This window comes from Pongo pygmaeus, chromosome 2, assembly GCF_028885625.2.
Source record: "Pongo pygmaeus isolate AG05252 chromosome 2, NHGRI_mPonPyg2-v2.0_pri, whole genome shotgun sequence".
In the NCBI taxonomy this organism is placed as follows: Eukaryota; Metazoa; Chordata; class Mammalia; order Primates; family Hominidae; genus Pongo; species Pongo pygmaeus.
In genome coordinates this window covers 123,530,587-123,546,888 of record NC_085930.1, presented here as the reverse complement: position 1 = coordinate 123,546,888, position 16,302 = coordinate 123,530,587, and the positions used below count along the sequence as shown (strand labels likewise).

General features: G+C 38.1%; 1 non-coding gene across 1 annotated transcript; it reads right to left on the bottom strand.

Annotated features, from left to right (window-relative positions):
- Nucleotides 1-512: 512 nt before the first annotated feature.
- LOC129034495 (small nucleolar RNA U3) lies at nt 513-726 on the bottom strand. The gene has a single exon (XR_008501956.1). It is a non-coding gene; the product is annotated as a small nucleolar RNA U3 (small nucleolar RNA).
- Between the last annotated feature and the right edge of the window lie 15,576 nt (nt 727-16,302).

The following is a 16,302-nucleotide window of genomic DNA, read 5'->3' as shown; positions in this document are numbered from 1 at the left end:
CAGCTGAGATGGAGACTGATGTTTTACAGTGAAATGAGACATTTGTATACATTCATATGTGCCTTGTATTAATGAAGAACATTGAGCCCAAGGCCTTAAATATGTCAGAGTTACAGATATGGCCTGTGTATTAGTTTATTATGGTTGCCAAAACAAACTTGATGACTTAACAGAAATTTATTTCCTCACAGTTCTGGAGGCCATAAGTCCAAAATCAGCATCACTGGGTTGAGCACAAGGTGTTCATAGGGCCACATTCTCCCTGAGGTTCTAGAGGAGAATTCATTTCTCACGTCTCCCAGCTTCTGATGGCTGCCAGTATTCCTTGGATTGTGGCCACATCACTCTAATTTCTGCCTCTGAGTTTACATCACCAACTCCGTTTCTGTCTGTAGTCAAAAATCTCCCTCTTCTGCCATCTTACAAGGACACTGTTGATTGTATTAAGGACCCATCAGGATAATCTCCTCATCTCAAGATTCTTTTTTGTTTGTTTTTTTGTTTTTCAGAAAACCACTCAGACTGCCTCCTCTCCCTCTTACTCTCCAGGGAGGAGAGAAGAATGATCTTCAAGGGCAGAAGGCAGTTACATCCAAGCAACACTGAAAACTGGCTTCATGCTCAGGAGAGAATGCTGCGCTTTTTCCTTGTGATTTCTGGTGCTCTACATATTCAGAGAACCTTCTCTAGTAACAAACTATAGAAATGATCCCTCAAAGTCTTCAAGATTCTTAATCACATCTGAAAAGAGCCTTTGTCATGCCAGACCCTTGCTGACATCAATAGGAGTGACACCCTGTTTGACAGGCTGAAGAAGAGACCTAGAGCCAGTGAATGAGATACAGGGTTTATTGAAGAAACTTATGTACAGGGTGATCCAGTGTCAATGGGCTGGATAAAAGAACAGCTACCACTTGTAAAAAACATGCAGTTTAGGCCGGGTGTGGTGGCTCACGCCTGTAATCCCAGCACTTTGGGAGGCTGAGGCGGGCAGATCCCGAGGTCAGGAGATTGAGACCATCCTGGCTAATACTATGAAACCCCGTCTCTACTACAAATACAAAAAGTAGCTGAGCGTGGTGGCACATATGCCTATAGTCCCAGCTACTTGGGAGGCTGAGGCAGGAGAATCGCTTGAACCTGGGAGGCGGAGGTTGCAGTGAGCCAAGATCGTGCCACTGCACTCCAGCCTGGTGACAGAGTGAGACTCCATCCTCCCCCCCCCAAAAAAAAAGAAAATGCAGTTTATGTGGCATTTTCACTTAGCACCTTTCTCATATCAGCCTATACCTCACAACCTTCATTTAACCCAAAACAAAGGGTTTTGATCCCCTGTATGGCCCATGTTCCATGGGATGGGCTGGGGATTCAGATGTTCCTTATAGATAAGGAATGAATCTCCGGGTTGGCCACTCCAGATTCCTTAGCTTTGGACTCAACACACACATTCTTTTTAGACCACAGGGTCAATCTGAGGGTATCAAGTTATTGCTGTCAGGTGTGTTTGCCATACAGAATCATTCTCAGAATGTATGCTTAAGTTATTGCTGAAAGGTACATCTCTCACATGCCCATTTTCCATATAACGTAACATTTACAGGTTTCAGAAATTAGAAACCAACATTTTAGGTAGATTATTTTTAGCCTACTCCTGTATACCATCCTAACAATAAGAAATCCACACTAAATTTGCCAAGACTATTGATTTGTCTTTGTATCTATTGGAAACACACACCTGAATCCATTGATTAAAACAGCACCACAAAGTAAATTTAATAATACATTTCAAGTTTTGAAATGAAGCATTCATCATTTTACAGTTCTAAGAACATAAAAGTATGCATTTGTGTCACATTTATGTGACACTTCATAAAAAAGTGTTCAGGAATCTAGAGAGAACAGATAATCACAGTTCTAGGAGAAAAAAATGGCACAGGCAAATGGGGTAATTAGGGAGATTAATGAAAGAGAGTTTAGGGAAACCAACAATGGATAGTGTGATAGCAAGGTGGGTGGAAATATGCTCCCTAGGTTTGAAAGGGGCAAGGGAAGGGAGAGAATACCAAAATTTAGAATACCAAAACGTAGATAGAGCTGAGGCTCTGACTGTAGCTTCAGGAGAGGACTGCTGGACAGGAGCCGTGGCCTTCGTAGAGGAGCTCAACCCCTTCCAGGCTTCCCTCTGGAAGGGGGAGCAATTGCCTTACAGTGGCCAAATCAACGGGAAGCCAGGTGACAAGGAAGCCCATTGATGCTGTCCATACAGATAGATTAGCCTCCTAGAAGATGATCAACTTGGAGAAAGGTAGAAAATGAATCTAGCTCTAAGGTCAAGAAAATAATATTCAGTACATGCTGCCAGAGAACTATGAGGAAAAGCATAGTATCTTGGAATCAGAGGGAAAAGAGTATTTCAAGAAGGCAGGTAGGTTAATATTTCACATGCAGCTGAGAGGTCAAGTAAGATAAGGACAAAGAGATGTTCATTGACTTTTAAGACAAGGAGATCTTTGGTGACCTAAGTCAGTTCTGCTTAGATGCAGTGGTGAGTGATGACACTGCATTGGATTAGCGTGAAGAGTGAGGTAAGCAAGTGGAGACAGCAAATGCAGACAAGAAAACTCATTCAAGTTTGTTTTGGATGGGAAAAGAGAAATAAGGCAATAGCTGAAAGACAAGAGGGGACTGAATAAAAATATCTTTCTCTCCCAAGTTTGGAAAAATCTTAACGAGGTAAGAATGTTAATGAAAAGACAAAGGTGAGAGGGAGTAGGGAGAGAACTGTGGAGAAGTGTCTGTCATTCTCACCCAGGAAAGATTGCTCTGATGAATTAGCCATGTCTGTTATGGACATGAGGTGAGAGCGGAGGGATGAATGTGTGTTACTGATTCTAATTCAATCTCTGTTTTATAGATAAAATTGTGTCCTACAGATGGTGAAAGTAGGGAGTCATTTGTTCATTGTTCAGGTAACTAGTAAGATGTCTTGTTACTTTCAGTCCAGGGATTCTTAAAATTGGGCACTGTTTGTTTGTATGGCTGTAAAGTAATACCTGAGGCTTAGAAATTTATAAAGAAAAGAGGTTTATTTGGCTCACAGTTCTGCAGGCTATACAAGAAGCATGATGCCAGCATCTGCTTCTGATGGCCTCAAGTTGCTTCCACTCATGGCAGAAAGTGAAAGTGAGCTGGTGTGTCACGTGGCGAGAGAGGGAGGAAGGCAGAGAGAGCCAGAGAGTTCTGGGCTATTTTCAACAACCAGTTCTCTTGGGAACTAAGAATAAGAATTCACTCACTCCCACAAAAATGGCACTGAGCTATTCATGGGGGATCCAACCTCACAATTCAAACACCTTCCAATAGGCCCTGCCTCCAACATAAGGGTCACATTTCAACACGAGACTTGACAGGACCAAAGGAACTATGTCCAAACCATAGCAGGCATTATTTCCAAAATGATGCCACTCCTATATTGGAGAAAGGTGAAGTGATTTTATATTTTTCACTGATTACTACTTTTATTTAATAATTATGCACTAATCTTTATAGTTGCAATATACTATTGGCCCAGGAAACTGGGTTTCCTTTTATGATGGTAATATATAGTTTTTCTCTTAGTTAAATGCTTTTAGGCAATAAAAGTTGATTTAAAGAACTTACAAATAAGAAAAAGTTATACAGATATTACTCAACTATGACAACAATTGTGAAATTGTGAAGGTGGCACATGAGTGAATGATATTTGAGACATACTGCATTATACATGTTGCTTATCTGCAGGATTAATTTAGTGTTTATTGGTGTAAGAACAAAGTTTAAGGGTCTAAGTCTTCTGTCTGTAATCTCAACCTTGAATTACTGTCTTAAGCAATAAAAATGCAAACTGCACCTGAAGAATTAAGAAGAAAGGATGAAACAACTCTCCCAGCATTTTGCTGAGTGGACAGAAGGATCATCTTAGCAAAGGATTTTATCACATAATTAAAGAGGGATTCCCTGATTAATTAAATGAAGAGGCAAACTCATTTAAACTGGTGATGCTAAGAAGAAATCACTGCAATATTTTTCTTCAGCCAAAATAAAGTGAATAGATATAGCTCTATACAACTTGAGTTTTTGTTATCTACAGTGTAGTCCATTTGATGATAAATTTTCAATACTTACAGATTTATTCAGGCCTATTAAAAGCGTCAAAGCAACCAGGAAGTGTTATAAATATCTGAATAGAGAGTTGGATGTTTTGAATGCTGAATATATCATTAGAATCAGAGCTAGTGCACCAGCTGTGTTAGTGCAACATGACTGTCCTTGGTCCTATGCTCACTCTGGTGACACTTGCCTTTTAATAATTCAGTCACATTATATCCTTCATCAGCTGAGGGAAGCTCTATTTTTATTTTAAAGGGCTGTTTCTCATCCAGAAAAGTAATAACAAGGCAAAACATTTATGAGAACAGTAAATCAATTTGTTTCCTAATAATCAGAGTTACACAATCATCATTACTATTTCTTTGTAATCAGTTAGCTTCACATTGCAGATGGAATGTTTTAGTCATCTTTAGGGTAATAAACTACTGATTCTAAGAGGCCTTCTTCTAAGGGTCTCAAAGTATTGGGACCTACCTCTAAGTCACTGAGGACTTGACCCTTTCTACAGCCCATTCTCTTTTTCTTACTGAAATGTTCAGATTCACCTACTTCTGCATAGATGTCCTGTACTTTTCGCTCAGAATCAGGCTCAACTCAGCATTCTATTTCTAGATGTTGCTAGAAATCTAACCTAACCTCTTGAATCATAAGTGGCCACTGAAATTTGCTTGATATTTTCATTAACTCTGCTTTGGGTTTCTAGTTCCCAACTGTTTGCCCCTAAAAATAGTGTATTAGTTTCCTTGCTATTACTTTTCTGTATGAGAAATTACCAAAAGTGGATGACTTAACAGATATTTATTCTCTCACAGTTCTGGAGTCTAGATTTTCTGTGTTGACAAAGACATGTTCCCCCTGAAGTCTCTAGGGGAGAAAACTTCCCTCCCTCTTCCTAGCTTCTGATGGTTGCCAGCAACCCTTGGTGTTCCTTGGCTTGTAGACACATCACTCAAATCTCTGCTTCTGTTGTCACATGACATTCCTTCTCTGTGTCTGTTTCCTCGTCACTGAATTAGGGCCTACCCTAAACCAAAATGACCCCATCTTAACTTAATTACATGTGCAAAGACCCTATTTCCAATTAAGAGTCATGTTCTAAGGTACAAGGTGGACATTAAATTTAGGGTGACACTATCCAACCAGATATAGATAGCATAATTTCCATTGGCTTTGCTTTGGCTGAACTTTGATTTTCCCAACTTTAGCAATCAGAGGAAACCAAAAGCTTAACTCTCTGGGAACTTGCTCAGATCTAACCTGTTTTCTTCCTACTGTGAACTAAAATGAGATGCTGTTGACACCACCATGCTGATATGTCATGTGGCCTGTGAGATCCTAAATGTTCGATGCGGGAGAATGGATCTGTTATGAAACTTGCAAACTCGTCCTAAGGCCAAAGATCAAGAGAAGCCAAGCCTCTTTCCTTTCATGAGTTTTTTAAGCATATTAGAAATGAAGAAATCCCAAATAGGTTTAAAAAATTTAGCAGGACACACACCCTATTGTACCTATAGGAGATTCTGCTAGCAGCCTTGTAATTTCAGAGTTTGCCATTCACTAGATTGAGACACTAGGATGGATCTGTCAGATCAAGACATAAGGGCAAGAAACAGAGTCTAGAGATACTTTCCAAAGCTGGCATTATTGAGCACAATGTACCTTGCCATCCATCACTAGGGCTGGGTGCTTTATGTTCATTATCTTTCAACCTTAAATGACCTGTGAGATAGGCGTTGTGATCTCGATGTTACTGATTATAAAACTGAGACTTAGAGAAGTATAGTGAAAAACTTTTCAAAATTATTTTGGAACAGAGTGGAGAGAAAGATGTTAAGGGTTGTCAAGTTGGCTCAGACCATGTTAATACTATTAGTTCCTTTTTCGGTTCCCCCTAACTTTATGTTACAGTTACTATCCAGTCTTGTGAAACGGGTAGTAATTGGTTATCACATGGCTGAGAGAAAAGCAAATCAATGACAAATTAGTTTTGTGTCTGAGAATGGAAAAGGGCTCCAATTCTTAGCAGTCTGGGTTTAGTCTCACTCTGTGTCTCTGTGAATACAGACTGTGCTTTTCAACTCTTAACCCAAAGAAATCCTGTGCACCAAAGCCCTGTGTCTCCCCTGCCAGTAAAGGTGTGAAGACTTCTCTGGTGTATTCCCTGCTGTGGATATTACTGTCTGATCTCTCAGTGGCTTTGCTCTCTTTCATCTTTCTCAAGTCTCTGACTTGAAATGCACTCTCAGCCATGCCAGCATTGAACTCCCAAGTAAGAGTGTACCCTCTCCTCCTGGGCCTCAAGACTCCACCTTCAACTTGATCCTAATTTAATAACCTCAAGCCAGCATACCCAGTCCTCTCTCAGGGAGGAAAGATTATCTATAATTGTGAGAGTAAAAAATAGACCCCCACCTCTTTTCTGAAGCCAGCAGGAATCTCTGTGTTTAGTTGGGTTCTTTTTTCCTCCAGGATCATAGTCTGGCTAAGCAAGTGAAAAGGGAAAACTAAATTTCACAATCTTGCTGATAGACACAAAAAGCATGAGAGGTACGAAAAGGTCATATCTAAACACACAGACAAAGAGCAATAATTATTCCAAAAATCAGGCTTAACAGCACAGGACAAGCAAGAACCTGAAATGGGGTCTGGAGGCATCACATGGGGACACTCAGTGAAAAGGCCTTCTGTATGGTGTTTGAGGGCAAGCCTGTAGGCAAGATGAGAGTAGTTAAGGTCGCTGTGCTGATTGGACAAAGAAATCCAAGGCCAAGAGTAGGCCAATCTTCTGTGACTTCATCCTGAAGTCTATGGTCTGCGTCATCAAATATCCTTCTTATATACTTCCTTGCTGTTCATCTGCTACAATAAGATTACAGAAATTCTTTACTTACAAGCAGAATTACTGCTACAGCCAAGTGTATGATGAAATATCACTTCCAGGAGGTATACACTGTGAGCTCTTTGCCAATCCATGCAGTATTTCAGCTACAGAACTTTCATCGGGGCCAAAAGATTTTATCTTCCTAAGGCCAATTAAAGTAATACAGGACTTAGAACACCTGATTCTCTGAAGAATCTATTTTGTAGACAGTAACCTTATTGGAAGGAGACTAGACCCATTCAAGAGGTTGATTAACGGATACAAAAATATAGGTAAAAAGAAGAAATACGTATAGTGCTCCATAAATCGTATAGTGACTATAGTAAATAATAGTCTATTGCTTATTTCAAAATAGCTAGTAGAGAATAATTCAGATGTTCCCAAAAGAAAGAACAGACAAGTGTTTAAGATGGTGGGTATCCTAATTACCCTGATTTGCTTTATTACACACTATATGAATGTATCAAAATATCACATGTGACCCGAAAATATGTATATATATTATGTATTAATAAAAAATAAAAGGTAAATCTAAAAACGTGACATATTTGGAAAATTCTTTTGCCATGCCCTTGTTTCTAATTCAGACAATGGATGCCATTACATCTCACTTTTTATGCTTATTGGCTTATGAAAAGCATGTCAGCTTACTGAATACATGTCTACCAGGAATAATTTTTACTAACCCATCTCCTTCCTTTTGTAACACAAACCTGAAAGCTGACTTTCTGCCTTTTTAAGCCCTGGCATTTTTTAAGGTGCTGTCATGGCCACTACGGATTGTCTAGAGGAAATAGTCCCCCAAGGAAGTTTGGATGTCCTCCACTCAGTGAGGTGAAGCTGTCTCTTTGGAGTGCTTCTCTATTTTGATCAGCTGAAGACTTCTCTGCAGTCAGGAAAAGAGGGCATAGGTCTGAGACTGTGGGGCCGTCACTATTTCTGAGAAGAAAACAACTTCTTAATGGGGATTTGCCTGAGATGTTTCAATACAAGTCAGGTCAATGGCCTCTACTTCTTTATTCTCTAAATGCCTTTCCTCTTAATTTCCTTTCCTTTAAAGAAGACAAAGAACTGTCTTATGCTTCTGCTTATAATTTCAAATTTAAAAGAAGAACGCCTTGCCCATCTGCTGAGGTTGATTCAGGCATCTGGTACAGCCATCAAGAAGTGGCACCAGGGGCTGGCGGAAGTCCAGCTCTTGCTCCTTTCTCAGCTTACTCCAAGGGTTTATCAGAGCGTCCTATGAATGAGGAATGGTATGCAAGTCTTTGCCCCTGCAAAGTGCTTGCTAATGACTTCATAAATGTGAAAAAAAGAAGGTACCACCGCAAAAATTATTTTGTGTTTATAAATTGTTCAGGTTACTATCTCAAATAAGGTAATACTATGATAGCTTCACAGATTGCTTGGGGGTTGACATTGGCCTGCTTAAATCTCATAAGGCAGAATTATAATTTTTGATAGATACTTCCATTCCCTAGGTTTTGTCATTTAACATAGCCTTTAAGCATTGGGAGAAATTCTATTTGAAAATACTTATTGATTATTTTTACTTCCTATTTTTCTAAGGTAAGAAACAACCAGATGTTAAGAAAAAAAAATTAACACCTCAGTTTTTTCTAGGTTTGAAGGGTAAAATAAACTCTTTTGGATAGTACTCATTTGTTCACAGTTTGAAAAAGATTTTATTATAGAGCTTCTCACACCAAATTGTATTGTTATCTGTGCTTCCATCTCTATTTTACCTCTGGACAAAGAGATCCCAGCAGGGTTATACTTGTCTTAGTGAGGGTCAATGTTACACAGAGCCTAAGACAGAGTAGATAGTCAATAAGGTTGTTCAATAAACAAAAATGAAGGAAAGTTGAAGAAAATATGTCTGGAAATGTCTTAAATGTATATATTTTCTGCTGAGATGAAGATAATTGAAATAAGTTAGGGGTCCTATAGTTTGAGGGTCAAATTCATTGGTTACCTATATTTTAAATAAAATTTTATTAGAACTTGGTCATTAATAGAACAGAATAGCCATGGTCATTTGTTTTCATAATGTTTATGACTGTTGTCACACTACAATAGCAACTGAGTGGTTGTGACAGAGACTGTATGGACCAAAAACTGAATATATCTACTACCTAATGTTTTGAAAAAAAAATTCTGAGACCTGACTTAAATGAAAAAGAAATAAATCACACAAGTGAGTAAGCAACAAGTAGTTATTGAATGCTTGACATATGCTTAATACTATTGCAGGATTTGCAGTAGATACAACAAAATGCATCACATCCCTCTGAGTAGTAGGTCCTTTAACCACTTGAGGGCACTGATTTGAATTGTTGTGCCAATGAAGGGGGTAGGCATTATCCATGTGTTGGACTAAAATGGATCCCATTGAGATGGAACAGCTAGTAGAATCAAAGAGAAGGTGAGCAGAGAGAACCAAGGCAAGCAAAAAAGTAACATTTTGGTTAAAACGATGACAAATGTCCTCCAATCTCTCCCATTCCTATTTTCCTGAAGGATTATTAGGGAAGACATTGCATTCTGCATTCACTGTAGTATAAAAAGACTGGAACCCTTTTACTTGGATATTGAATGAAGGGGTGATCTCAGAGGGCTGAAAAGCTTGGCGACAGTTACATTACAGGTATTTGATCTCTCTTACATATGGTTTTTTTTTTTTTTTTTTTTCCCCCTAGGCAGAGTCTTGCTCTCTCACCCAGGCTGGAATACAGTGATGTGATCTTGGCTCACTGCAACCTCCGCCTTCCAGGTTCAAGCAATTTTTCTGTCTCAGCCTCTGGAGTAGCTGGGATTACAGGCAAGTGCCACTACACCCAGCTAATTTTTTTGTATTTTTAGTAGAGATGGGGTTTCACCATGTTGGCCAGGCTGGTCTCGAACTCCTGACCTCGGGTGCTCCACCCGCCTTGGCTTCCGAAAGTATTGGGATTACAAGTGTGAACCACTGTGCCTGGCCTATCTTTTTATATTTTATTGAAGACATACTTTAAATCAAAGGGTCATGGTAAGTGCTTTATTATAGACATTATTTAATTTGATTACAGTTTTGTGTGCTAAGCCTCATTATTTCTACACTATAGTTACATTATCATCATAGCAACTTCCTAATCCACACAGTGTATGAGTCAGTCAGGATAGGCTATGTAATACTTCAGTAACAAACAAGTCTCACATCTCAATGGCTAATACGACATAAGTTTATTTCTTGTTCATGTTACATGTCTGCTGTGGGTCAGCGGATGTCTCTGCTTACTGTAGTCACTCTCAGAACCAAGTTGACAAAGGATCCATCTTGATTCATGCTTTTGCCCAGCAGGCATTGAGAAAGGAGTATTGTAGCATCTCCTGCTGTCTATAGCATGTTCCATCCAGAAGGGACACATATCATTTTCACTCACTTTTTATTACTGAGATTGGAGCCCAATTTGTCCGATTGTTTTTACCAGTTTTCATAGTTATATGATTCATTCACATTAATACAATAGTGTACTTCATAGACATGTTTTTACCCAAATTCTAAATATACACAGGAGTAAGCTGACATTTGCTAGTTCAAGAAATATTTACCAAGTGCCTCTATGAACCATACACTGTCTTAGACACTAGGAATATAGCAAAAATAAAAATAAAAATACCAAACTTCATTGAGCTTTTATTCCAGCAGGGACAGAAAATAAATACATTAAACAATTTAGTAAATAAAACTTAGCAAAATACATAGAATAGTTGGTGATAAGTGCTATGGAAAAACTAAAATATGACAGCAGGTAGAAGATGGTGGGGGTCGGTAGCTGAGGTGCTTCTCTGTTCATAAAGCTCATTTACATTTGGGCCTGGGCATCGCAGAAACGTGGGAGGCCCGGACAATTTGTGCTGCCTGAAGGAAACTAGCATAAAAGGCACATTTGTATTATTTCTGGTAATCTCAAGTCCAATAAAGGCATTGAGGCTGTGATTAGTGGAGAACTGGGAGAAGCAGAGGTCTTCTCAGTGTCATCCAGTTTTCTAAGACCCTTTCTGGATGCAGAGTGAGTAGTTTGTAGGAGGGGAGGTTGCACAATAACATTTAAAACTTGGACACTTCTATGTCTTCTTAAATATAATATAATTGTGGGCAAGGAAATAAAAGTCCCTTAATCTTAAAGGGACATGATGATGAGAGGGGAAGGGGTCTGTCTGGCATTTGACAAAAAATTCTGGGCATATACCTTATGTGAACAGAAGTTAGATATAAGCCTGTGGATTTGGCTGGTAGTGGATTGCAATGTTTCTCTTCATTTATAATAAGAAACTTTGTAATGAGTTTTTCTAGCCCAAATTTTGGTTCTTGTTTCTGTCTTCCTGAAACAGCTATCTTCCATTTGCACACTTCCACTCCAAAGCCCTCCAGCCCTTTCAGTGCTCCCACTGGTAGCTGATGGGGGTGCTTTAAAATCAAATTATACTCCTTACTATCAGTAATGTCTTTCTGTTTTCCCCTGCAATTTTTCCAACTTGCTATCAATCTTTATGTTAAAGGTTTCCAGCAAAGTGTGTGGATTAAAAAAAAAAATCCCCTTTAAAAGTGGCTTTTTCTATTAACCTGGCTCATCCCACCTTGTCAAAGCACTTAGTCATGAGGTAGTAACTCCCTCAAAGTCCTGGCTCAAATTTCAATTTACCAGTGACCTGGGGTGGATAAATCACTTTACAATTGTGACAAAGAAGGTTCCTCTGGGAATACAGAATTATTCATTTTCTGCCCAGCTATGAAGTAAGAATTTGAGACTTTCTTAATATTCAAACAGTTAAAAAGAATGATACAAACATTCCAATCCAGTGACCGTGGTCAGCTAGACACCCAGGGGAAGCTGGTTTCTAGCACATCTTTAGAGCTCAGGCTTCTTTCTGAAAGGCCAGAGCATAGTTATGGTTCTTCATTTGCACCCCCATTCATAAGCCAGCATTCCACCCCCTAAACCCTTCAACCTACCTCACTCCACAATGAAAATATAAGAGTGGTCTCTTACTGAATGCTCGCATGTACCAACCATTGGGCTATGCATTGTGGTACATTGCATAAATAGCCACAATTGTTCAGACCTCCAGGTTTCCATAACCATTGCCATGTGACTTTACAGTTCCTCTCATGGAGGTGAAATGTACTTTCACTCCATTGATGTTGAACTTAGTCATGTGGTTTGCTTTGGCCAATAGAATATGGTATAAGTAATGATGTGCCACTTCCAAGCCTAGGCCTCCAGAAATCTCAAATGTGTCCATTCTTTCTCTTAGACATCTGCTTCTGCTATGAAAACAAGCCTAAGCTAGGTACCTGGATCATGAGAAATATGTATCCCCATTTCCTAAATCAACATAATAACCAGCCAATATCTGGAAATTCTTCAGACGTGTGAGTGAGATCATGCTAGACCAGCCATCCCCCAGTAAGCATCCCTCTGATAGCAGATATGTGATTGAACTCAAGTAACACTACCCAAGCCTGGGCCAGGTCAGCAGCAGTGTCAAGCTCACCCACAGGCTCAGGGTAAATAATAAATGAGTTTTATGTGGGCCATGAGTATTGAGATTGTTTCATGCAATAATTGCTAACTAGTAAGCACTTTATAAAGATTAGTTTGTTTAATCCTTATAATAATCTTATACAGTAGACTCTATTATGATTCTTATCTTACAGAAGAGAAAACCGAGGTTTAGAAAATTTAAAGATCACACAGCTGTAAAGTGTCAGAACTAGGATTCTAAACTCAAATGTCCAATAATTCAAAATCTTACCTATCTTTCATCATACATCACTGTGAACCCCTCTCTCCTTGCTTTTTCATATTTGCTTATTTAGAAAGGGAAGGGTTCAACTTTAACCAATTGAAATTGCTAAACTCAGGCTTTTCTCTTCAAGATGAAGAGTTTCATTGCATTTTATTCAGAACTTCAAGTCTTTCTGACTTTCCTTGTGTTCTTTGTTTTCTTGTGAAACTTATCTGAAGCAACTGTTCATGAAGAAATAGGCACAGGGCATTTCTGAACACTTAGGGAAACTTTTTTTTTATAGTAATAACTTGTTTATGCAAGTAACACTGTTCTCTGCTCTGAAATTTCCCAGTGACTCCTCCTAATAAATGAACCTAATTAATAAATCTCATCACTCAGCCGGAAACAAGTTTTTTCCTATGCTGAATAACTAAATGGACAGGTCAATATATACATAATCATCAGGGATGGCTTTGGGAATGCAGAAATGAAGCCTAGCTGTGAAGCTGCTGTAATTCCATGGAAATAATGGCATGATCTTGTCATATTGATTGGGACTAGCTACAATGGTTCTCCATAAAGTTGCCCTCCATCCATGCATCTTTCCCAGAATAGAATAATGGAATGATTATTTATTTTTATAAGATACACATAAGAAATATTTTCACTCTCAAGAAACATCATTAATTTTATCCTTTAGTTCAATAGATTCCAATACATAAACTATCTTCTTTTCAAGTAGTCGTTTGTTGTTAATTTGATTTTCATATTTACAAAGTTCAGTACTAAAGGTTTCTTTATTTCAAGCAATTTTTGTTTTAAACATGTAATAGTTGCTATTTCATTTGGTTCAATATTTGTAAAAGTACAAACAAGAAGTTTCGACATTTCTAGCGTGCCATAGAGCTTGTCTATGGCTTAAGTAGAACAAGGAAAATGGTTATTATCTTTCTTCTCACAGATAGAAAATCTGTTATATTACATATTTCTATAATAACTTTCCAAACACAAAACTGAGGATGTGAAAAAATTGAATGCTTGTGATGCCTGAATTATTCACAGCTTTTACGTTTGTTCTATTGTCAATGACAATCTCATGACATTTTCCTGATTTTCCATTCTATAAAAAGTTGAAAAAGTTGACATTCTTCTTTTGACTCATTCTCACAAAATGAGAACAATTCCTCAATAAGGCTTTTCTTGACAGACTCATAGCCTAAGTATAATTAAATAAGTGAAAATTAAATATAGTTTTTAAATGCTATCTTTTTTAATGTTGTGAATACTAATACACCAAATAATTTTATAAAGATCAGAAATACCATATGTTTTTTACCTTGTATTATTATTTAACTTTTGTAAACATATTCTGATCCTAGAAGAATATAATATTCTTCCCAAGTTACGTAGCTAACATAATCTCGTAGCATTAGTATTTTCTGTCAATCATTTCTCCATTCATTTCATTGTTGAAAGGTTCTTAAAATTTTTCAGAATCACTATTAATTGTTGTAGCATTTTATGGTTGGAGAATAAATGTACATTTATAATCAAATAACTGCTAGAGTTTCATCGTATGTACAAGAATCAATGAATCAGGATGAAATACCTTGCTCATTTTACTAACTTGGCGATGCTGTTTCTGTATGATAGTAACGTATGTGATCACGTGACTGTGCCCAAACATGCTGAAGGATATCAGATATGGTATGAAATTATACATGAATCTTTAGCCCAAATCCCTCAAAGGCCAATGCTGAGGCCAAAGGAAAAGAGTATATTTTGGCCAAATACCTAGGCCAGAACTCAAAATATTGATGCATCCCTGAATAGACTTTGTTGGGAGACAAATTTTAGAATATGAAAAGATATATTTTTTAGAACTTTTGATTTCCATTTTGTTCAAATAAATACATCAGAATGTTTTTACTCTTATTCCCCCTAAATTAAAACCACAGTAGTTTGTATATGCCTACCATGGTTCAGCCTTGCAAGTCAAGCATTCTTTCCTATGAATAAAATAACTGACACAGACAAAGAACAAAAAGGATGATATAAAAATGAGCATGAAAATCATCCAGAAAAGAAGTAATAAATAACAGGATAAAATGGGTAAGTAAAGACCAAGGCAGTGCCAGTCCTCAAAGATCTACAGTCTGGGTGGGACTTTGGGTAAATAGCCATTTCCTATCAGAGATACTGTCATGGCCACCACTGACTTATCAAGTGGGTGTCTTTCTGTGCCAAAGCTTGGCCAGTGAAGGTAGACTGGTTTTAATTCCTAAATTGGCCTCCCTAGGCTTGTGCTCTTGCACAGTGGTAAGTCTGGATAAGGGGTACTATATGGTAACAAACAATGAAGAAATACAAAAAAAAAAGGCATGTAACACCATTTTGAGGCATCAGAATGATTCTGAAGAAGGAGTCTTTAGTGTAGGCTGACTTTATTGTCTGTAGGCAGGACCAATCACTAAGTTGTGATGTAGATGCAGAGAAAAAGAAAAACACCTTGAATTTCAATATTCTCCTTTAAACTTTAAAAATTAACATGCTTTCTGAATATTTGAAGGCCCAATTAGGAATTCATACATTGACTCCAATGAAACTCATGTTGGTGTCACTTAAATTGTCACTAAAATAATATAATCTCTTATATTGTTAAGCTAGACGATTAAAATAGACAGCTTTACGGTCAAACAAAACTTTACATCTATGACTTACTAGCTTTGTGATGTTGCCCAAATTATCTACATTCCTATAATCTCAGTACTATCTGCTCTAAAATGAGAATAACAGTAAGGTTTATGAAATGATTAAATGAGATAATACATGAAGAGTAGGGTCAAAATTTAGTGCAACACAACCTAGAGCGTACATATGAACTTTAGTTTCTCTATTTCTATAACAAATACAAACTTTTTCTTCTGTTTCTATTTCCACTGACAGCAGAAGCTATTTCTAGTTATGAGTAATAAAGTCTTTCCTACTGCAAACAATCTTATTTGGGGGTAAAATGAGGTTTTCATTTCTGTCTGAAAGAGTTTTCTCTTCTCCACCTTCCTAAGATGGCATCTGGACACATAGGAAAGCTCACATAGCCTCAGGGAATCTCCTGCCTTCATTCTATGTTTCTCCATGGCTTCATTGACCCACAAATGAAATGTAGCTCATTTTGCCTGTTTTCTAGGTATAGAGTTCTGCCCTCCTTGCATTCTCTTCTGAAGTGTCACAGATGCTGTAACTCACTGGCTGGCCTCTTGGAGCAGTAAAGACTTCATTTCCCCACATTGCTGCTTAGGCACCAGTTCAGATATTTTTTACTGGGCAGATGGGCAGGAACTCAGCACTCACCTCACACATCATGACTGACACCTTCTCAGTCACTGTCCATTTTGTTCTTGGCACTCATGGGAGGGTGCACTGAGTTACTGAGGGTCACAAGCTTTATCTTTACTTTAGTATTGATTCATTCAAATCTCTTTCCTTCTCCTGTATGA